The sequence below is a fragment of the Cucurbita moschata genome, unplaced genomic scaffold, assembly GCF_002738365.1.
Source record: "Cucurbita moschata cultivar Rifu unplaced genomic scaffold, Cmos_1.0 Cmo_Scf00040, whole genome shotgun sequence".
In the NCBI taxonomy this organism is placed as follows: Eukaryota; Viridiplantae; Streptophyta; class Magnoliopsida; order Cucurbitales; family Cucurbitaceae; genus Cucurbita; species Cucurbita moschata.
Window position 1 is genome coordinate 905,732 of NW_019268556.1, and position 9,031 is coordinate 914,762.

At 37.1% G+C, this 9,031-nt stretch overlaps 2 non-coding genes across 2 annotated transcripts; both read right to left on the minus strand.

Annotated features, from left to right (window-relative positions):
* Positions 1 to 245: 245 nt before the first annotated feature.
* Positions 246 to 326, minus strand: TRNAL-CAG. Its single transcript has one exon. It is a non-coding gene; the product is annotated as a tRNA-Leu (tRNA).
* A 243-nt stretch (positions 327 to 569) lies between these two features.
* On the minus strand, positions 570 to 650 carry TRNAL-CAG. Its single transcript has one exon. It is a non-coding gene; the product is annotated as a tRNA-Leu (tRNA).
* Between the last annotated feature and the right edge of the window lie 8,381 nt (positions 651 to 9,031).

A 9,031-nucleotide genomic window follows, 5' to 3' on the forward strand; every position in this document is an offset into this window, starting at 1 on the left:
TCATCAGAATTATTATAACTTTTCTTTCCAGATGTAGATGCTGCAGGTCAGCCGAGGACGAGACCAGCGGGCTAGAGACTACTGGGAATCCCGGGTGTTACAAATATACTATAAAAAATTAATTAATATAACTTGTTAGCAAGCTAGTTACTTGTTGTCATCTCTTGCTTGAGAATGAATTCCGCTAGCATATAGCGTTACATATTGTTGTAAAACTTCACATTTGATAATAATTTTTTTTTTTTTGTCAAGAATGGGATTTGAACCCATGCCCTTTCGGACCAGTACCTGAAACTGGCGCCTTAGAACAACTCGGCCATCTTGACTGCTTTTTTTGTGACAACTCAAACCCATCACTAGTAGATATTTCAACAACACAGAAATTCTTCGCTATCATGGACTCATTCGCTATGTATAAGCCGACAGTCAACATAGTTACTTATCGTCATCTCACGATGAATCCACCTAGCATATATTGTCCACTTTGACCTATTATGTATCATTGTAAACTTTACGATTTGACAATAAAATAAAATTAAAAAAATAATAATAATAGTAAAAAAAAAATTTGTCAAGAATGGGATTTGAACCCATGCCCTTTTGGACTAGTACCTGAAACTAGTGCCTTAGACCAACTCGGCCAACTTGACAACTTTTTTTGGTAACAACTCAAACCCATTGCTAGCATATATTGTCCACTTTGGCCCGTTACGCAGCCTCGCGATTTTAAAACACGTCTTGTGTCCGAGTATATTTGTCCGAGTGAGCCCATTGCTAGCAGATATTGTCCGCTTTAGCCCGTTGCTTATTGTCATCTATCTCAAGGTAAGCCCACTGCTAGCAAATATTGTCTGCTTTAGCCCGTTGCTTATCGTCATCTATCTCGAGGTGAGCCCACTGTTAGCAAATATTGTTCGCTTTAACCCGTTACTTATCGTTATCTACCTCGAGGTGAGTCCATCGCCAGCAAATATTGTCCACTTTTGCCCATTGCTTATCGTTGTCACCTTCACGATTTCACAAAAAAAAAATGTCGAGTATGGGATTTGAACCCATGCCCTTTTGGACCAATACTTAAAACTACACCTTAAACCAACTCAACCATCTTGACTACTTTTTTTATAACCACTCAAACCCATTAATAGCAGATATTGTTTAGCCCATAACATATCGTCACCGGTCTCATGATTTTAAAAGGCGTCTTGGTCATAATTGGAAGCTAAGGAAGCTTATTGGATTACTAGGTCAGCTAGGTGGTTTACCGTAGAGGTATTATCATCATTTTGCATCATTACTTTGTTTAGCTATTTATCCTTATCTAGTGACCACCAAATTTCATATTACCTTAATATCATAGTATGCCTAGTATTGAAGTTGCATGGGTAGCAGAGTTCGTTTAGTAGGTTATTTTAACATGATTTTTTCGACGAAATGCTCAAGTTAGGACCTTAACTCACCGTTTTTTGCTTATTTATTCCATATCCTTTGAGTTCCAAGCGATTCTTACATATATTTCTTAAGAAAAATACATATTGGCGACTTACCTCATCGTTGATGTTTGAGACCTCTATTCTTGACCTTCCGATACTCAAATCACTCCAAATTTTCTTTGACAAACTCCTTAGAGTGTCTAGTTTCTAGAATCATAAATTTGTTTATGACAACCGAGCTAAAAGGGAGTTAAAATTAAGAATGATCGAAGGAATGTTTGAAATTGAGCTGGCATGGTCGGTTCAACTAAAGCGATCACATCATCGTCTTCTTCTCCAAATACAAGGGAAGGAAACACGACTCAACCAGAGACGCCTGGGTCTCTATATCCAAAGAAATTGATGCTCTAAAACAAAACAAAATTTGCAAATTAATTTATATAAAAAAAACATAAAAATAGTACGATGTGTTTTTTTTTTAATTTTAAAATGAGATGAGAGACGGTTGGTTGAAGTACGTGTATTAAATAGAAAGTGCAAACGAGAGGTTTTGGTGGGCGCCATGAAAGATTTTCCCACGTGTACGGTCAACCGGAAGAGCCGGTGGACGCGGAAACCGTACATGCGGACGTACGAGGCGGGATAAGGAACACCCTGCCGGTGCATTTATTTTAATGTTTTTTCTTTTTTCTTTTTTTTTTTTTTACGGTTGTTGGGTGTCGCAATCAATTAAATAAAAAATAAAAAAAACAAAAAACAAAGCAAAATTCTCCTTTTCTCATTTTAGCTGCCTAGCTTGCTCCAGCTGTTTCACTCACTCACTACCCACTCCCAATCTTTTACTTTGACCAATCAACCTCAAGTTTAGACTCCAAATTTGTACGAGTAAGCGGTTCGGAAATTAGTTTTTGTTGACAATCTCAACGTAGTCTTTAGCTTTAAGTCATGTTTACGAAAAAATGGTTTTAAAGAAAGCGTATATCAATTGCGTTGAAAACATGTGGGTAGGAGAGCTCATAACACTGAGTTCGGGGGATGTTCGATGAATACTTGGTCCTCCTTATAGTATAATTTGAATCTCAATTGCGTTGAAAATATGTGGGTAAGAGAGCTTAGAGCACTGGGTTTGGAGGAGGTTTGATGACTACTTTGTCCTCCTTATAGTACAATTTGAATATCAATTGCGTTGAAAATATGTGGGTAAGAGAGCTTAGAACACTAGGTTCGGGGGAGGTTTAATGACTACTTGGTCTTCCTTATAGTACAATTTGAATCTCAATTGCATTGGAAATATGTGGGTAAGAGAGCTTAGAACACTGGGTTCGGGGGAGGTTTGATGACTACTTGGTCTTCCTTATAGTACAATTTGAATTTCAATTGCATTGAAAATATGTGGGTAGGAGAGCTTAGAACACGGGGTACGGGGAGGTTTGATAACTACTTGATCTTCTTTATAGTACAATTTGAATATCAATTACATTGAAAACTGTGGGTAAGAGAGCGTACAACACTTGGTCGGGAGAGGTTTGATGACTACTTGACCTTTCTTATAATACAATTTGAATATCAATTACATTGAAAACTGTGGGTAAGAGAGCGTACAACACTTGGTCGGGGGAGGTTTGATGACTACTTGACCTTTCTTATAGTATTACATTGAAAACGTGTAGGTAAGAGAGCTTATTACACTTAGTTGGGGAGGTAGAGAGCTTATTCACCTGGTCGGGAAAGTTTAATGACTATTCAATCCTCTTTATTACAATTTGAAGCAAAATCATGTCGGAAATTTAGTTTTATACTCCCAATAAACTTTTTTTTTATCCTCTTTTCTCTCACTTATTTTATTTTCTAATGTGAACTTTGACCTAAGACATTCCAATGCCATAAAGTTATCATCTTTTGTTTACTAAAAACAAAACAAATGAGTGGCTCATGTTACCTTAATCATCATGCCACGTGTCCACTTCTTATGACTCAAGTGTCGACCTTTGATTACTTGGTTCATATATGTTGATGACTATTTTAATATTCATTTCAAATCTATGGTTAATGATTATGTTTTTCGACCTTAGATTAACTGATTGAGTTTAGATTACTATAATTCTCCAAAATTCACAATACGAACACTTCATTTTCCCCAAAATTAGTCCGTTATTAAAAGACAGAACACCCGCAAAAAAAAAACATGATAAAGTTTGTGACACCTCAAGTAAACGAGGGGTAGATGAATGAATCGAGACCACGTTTAAACGGGAGGAATCACGAGGATAGAATGGATAACATTTTTTCATAACAGATATCGTCCTCTTTGGAGTTTTCATAACAATCCTGGGAGCTTTCTTCGTGAGTGTAACAGCCCATGCTCACCGTTAGCAGATATCGTCCTCTTTGGGCTTTCCCTTAAGGTTTCTAAAACGCGTCTACTGGGGAGAGGTTTTCACATCCTTATAAAAAATGTTTCGTTCTCCTCTCAAACCGATGTGAGATCTCACAATCCACCCCCATTCTAGGCCCAACATACTCGCTAGCACTCGTTCCTCTCTCCAATCGAAGTGGGATTTCACAGTAAGGGGGGAAAAATGCTAAAATGACTCGTGAGAGCTACTTGTTAATAATTTTCTTTATGAGCAAGGACAAAACATGCTACAAAGATTTGTGAAAGTTTGTGAAGATAGTTTTTACTCTTAGAAGTAAGGAGTAAGTAGAGTAAGCAACATGACCATGTCTTAGAAAATGCTAGGGAATGTCAGGATCCAAATCTAGATTTCGAATCCTAATATAAATCTAAAACATGGGTCGTTATAATATTTAGTTTTATTTAGTTTTAATGAGGATAGAATGGCTAACATTAGCTTAAAACAATCATGAGGATAAAATGACTCACATCAACTTAAAACAATTGAATTTTACAACTTATACCAACAAGGTACATTTTTTCCCGGACGGTAGGAACTCAAAAGTTGAGCATGATTAGTTTGGAGCAATTTTATGTTGGGTGACTTCCTCGGCGTTTTCTTTGTGAGTGTAACAGCCTAAGCTCACCGATAGTAGATATTGTCCTCTTTGGGCTTTCCCTTTCGAGCTTCCTCTTAAGGTTTCTAAAACGCGTCGGTTGAGGAGAGATTTTCACACCCTTATAAACAATGTTTCGTTCTCCTCCCAAACCGATGTGAGATCTCACAATCCACCCCATTCTGGGCGCTAGCACTCGTTGCTCTTTCTAATCAATGTGGGATCTCACCGTGAATAAGGGAAAAAAAATGCTAAAATGACTTGTGAGGGCTACTTCTTGAGAATTTTTTGTGTGAGTGAGGACAAAGTATGCTACAAAGACTCGTGAAAGTTTGTGAGGATAGCTTATACTCTTAGAAGTAAAGAGTAAGTCAAGTAAGTAACGTGACCATGTCTTAGAAGATGCATGGAAATGTCAGGATCCAAATCTAGATTTCAAATCCAGAACCTGAGTCGTTATAATATTTAATTTTAGTGACCTGAATATGAGAATGCATAAAAAGAAAAACCTACCCGTTCACATTCATAATTTTATTATAAATATTGACTTCGAATATATTTGAACACATAAAACGTCTTATTAGAACAAGAATTACAAATTATTTTTTTATATATTTAGAATCATATGAAATCAAATCAAATGAATTCATTGGTTGGTTTGGGTTGTCTTGAATAATTTAATTATTTAAACCCAAAAAATAAAATAAAAATTAAACACGTGGGAATGGAGGAGAATGGACTAAGGGGAGGTTGGAAAATTCCACAAACAGCTGGCAGTAAGTAAGCCTGTCTGTCTTTCTATGTCAATGTCTTTTCCCAAATTTTAAGATAATTAATTAATTAAAGAGCTTAAATGAAAATAAATGTTTTTGGGGGCTTTAATAAACTTTTTGTCGTTTTGCAATTATTGATTTAAAGAAGCTGTTTCTCTGAATTCAATGGGATTTTGATATTTTTTTATAATTAAAATTAAAATTATTATTTATTTATATTTTTTTAAGTACAGTGGCAAAAAACAATCTGATATGACGAATTGGAATTATAGAGGGGAGACCAAACGCAAATAATAATAATAATGATAATAAGATGTCCGGAAACAAAATTATCCATAAATAGAATATTTAGAAATTTATTTAGAAATAAAATAATTGTGTTTAGATGAGGTGATGATTAAAAATTACTATATAATTGTGGTATCTCACATTGGTTAGGGAGGAGAACGAAATGCTTAAGAGTGTGAAAATCTTTTTCTAGCAGACGGGTTATAAAGCTTTGAGGGGAAGCACGTAAGGGAAAACCTAAAGAGGACAATATCTGCTAGTGGTGGAGTTGGAGTGTTACAAATGGTATCAGAGCCAGACACTGAACGATGTGTCAGCGAGGAGGCTGTTCCCCGAAAGGGGGTAGACACGAGGCAATGTTTCAGTAATAACACTAGATTTCGAAGGGAGTGGATTTAGTGGAAAGGAATAAGTGCCAGCGAGAACGTTGAGCCCTGAATGGAGTAGATTGTGATGATTCAATTCTATTGTGTGGCCTAAGTGAGGTACACTTTGGTACATGAATGTCTTACAGTGAGGGTAAGTGTTCAGAAACGAGTATCTCCAGCGACTTCTTTTGAAATGAGTTTTTCAAGGATAGTAATCGGTGGCATGGGTGTGCAAGTATTATGCCCAAACCCATGTGTCATAAGTTAAATTATGCACCTGCTACGTGGAACGTTTGCCAGAAATAGTTTAGTACGGATGTGAGTTCGATGCTCGAGAGAATCCGAATAGATGGATGTTCGAAGTGTCTCGATGAGATGATCGACATGTGGGTCAGTTCCCAACAGTTGTGTTTGAGCAAGCCAAGATGGCCGATCGACATCATGATGCATGAGTCGTGTTATTGGGGACAACATGTCGCAACGATGGAACACGCACGCATGAATAACGTGTGTGGACAAACAAACTTGGATTCCGCACAAACGATGTTTGACAGTCCAAAGAAAATACAAAGCTAGGCAATATATATATATATATATATATATATATATATATATATATATATATATATATATATATATATATATATATGAGGTTCGAGTTTCCCTTAAGATTGGTCGTGAGCATGTTAAGATCACGACATCGCACGGTTGAAAAAGTACAACCTTCACAGTTGTTCAGAGTCTTCGAATCGCGAATTGCCATGTGGACTCAATGATAAAAAGAACCCTAAAGTGTTTAAGAGTACAAAATAGTATCTACCAAGTCAAAAACAACACAAGTTTAAGCAAAACGACTCGATCTAAGGCCTTTCAGTAGCTGCACGCTCCCATCGTCAACAGTGGTCTACCTACACTCCATCCAAAAGTACTCAGTAATCACTTACTCGTAGACTCTCATTGAAACTTCTCATATTAAATATACGAAGCGTTTTCTTAAAAATTTAGCTTAAATCAATTTGAAACGTCATAACGTCGATTTTGTATTGAAAAGAAGGGTAGGGTCGTTACATTAAATAATGAAAAAAAGTTGAGGGAATCTGAAAAAGTGGAATCCAGTTTTGAGTACTGAAATTTTATCCCATTTTTGTCTGTCTATCTTGAATGAGATACTTTGTACGTAGTCCTTCTTTCATGCTCACCTAATAATGCTATTGTGACATCAACAACAGTACCTTTCTTAGCCAAATATATAAATACAATAAATAGCTTTAACAAATTAAAAAAAAAAAAACACAATAATTTTGGATAATGATATTGTTTTTATTTTTAGCTAGCTATAATAATAACAAGTTTTAAAAGATTATGATATGGTTCCAAAAATAGTTGAGAAAATATTAATGTTTGAGATGCATATGTTGTCGTCTCGAGTATTTTATGTTATAAAAGGCAACACGTGAGTTAGGGGTTTGAGCTTTACGAGCCTCACAAACCTTAGTCTTGTTCTCTAAGAGATTAAGATAACTTCAAATGGTTCATATTTGCAGTAAGAGTGCTTATACCGAGACAATAACGTAGAATTGATGTGATAGTTGATGGGTAGATTTTTTTTAGTAATATTTATAATAAAAGTAAAAATATCAAGTTTGAACGGTAAGCGTTGAGTTGGGTTTATTTTTATTTTTTTTCAATTTGGATTGAGTTGAATCTTTGAAAAATTGGAAATTCAGTTGGGTTCGTAGGTTGAATTTAATTTTGATAGGGTCAACTCGATCAACCTGACCAACGTGAAAATAGAGTTACAACTCAATCCAATTCTATCATACTTTTTCAGATTAGTATGAAGATTAAGAGTATTTGACGTTTATAATCGATGTTAGTGGTGTGTTGTGACTTGTGAATAACAGCCCAAGTCCTCCGCTAGCAGATATTGTCCTCTTTGTGCTTTCCATTTCGGGCTTCCCCTCAAGGTTTCTAAAAGGTGTTTGTTAGATAGATGTTTCCACGTCCTTATAAAGGATGTTTCGTTCTTCTCCCTAATCGATGTGAGATCTCACAATCCACCCCCCTTTCAGGGCCCAGCGTCCTTGCTAGCACTCGTTCCATTCTCTAATCGATGTGGGGCCCTCTCCCCAACTGATGTGAGATCTCACAATCCACCCCCCTTTCAAGGCGCAGCGTCCTTGCTAGCACTCGTTCCATTCTCTAATCGATGTGGGGCCCTCTCCCCAACTGATGTGAGATCTCACAATCCACCCCCTTTCAGAGCCTAGCGTCCTCACTAACATTCATGTCATTCTCAAATCGATGTGGGGCCCCTCTCCAACCAATGTGAGATCTCACAATCCACCTCCTTACAGGACCCAACGTTCTCGCTGACACTCGTTCCATTTCAAACCGATGTGGGGCCCCCTCCCCAACCAATGTGGAATCTCACAATCCACCCCATTTCAGGGCCCAACGTCCTCGCAATCACTCGTTTCATTCTCAAATCCATGTGGGGCCCTCTAATTCACTCCCCTTCGAGCCCCAACAATCTTGCTGCCACACCGTCTCATGTTCACACCCTTCAGGACTTAGTCTCCTCATTGACACATCACCCAACATCTGGCTCTAATACCATTTGTAACCGCCCAAGTCTACCGCTAGCAAATATTGTCCTTTTTGGTTTTTCCATTCAAGCTTCCGCTCAAGTTTTTTAAAAACGCATCTGCTAGAGATAATTCCTCACACCCTTATAAAAGATATTTAATTCTCCTCTCCAACCGAAGTGAAATCTCACAAAATATAAAAAAAAATTAACAACACGACGAGGCTAGGTTGGGTTAACCCTATTCCAGTTACTCATGTCACTAACTCAAAATTTTATGATGGTCTAACCAAACTCAACCCGGGTATACCCAACACATTTTTTTTTTAGAAAAACATAAAAGTAACCAATGAAAAAGAAAAAATAAAAAATAAAAAAAGAAGTGTACTAATAATAATCTACGTGTCATTGTTTGACCCATGCAACCAAACCCAAATGGAAATAGCAAGGAAAATAACAGACTTGCCAGCCTCTTCCCACTTCAAATAGCAGCGCCACCGGCACCTACCTCGAACCCTCACTCCCTTCCCCTATTTAACCATCCACCACAAACCCCTTCACTCACTTACCTCC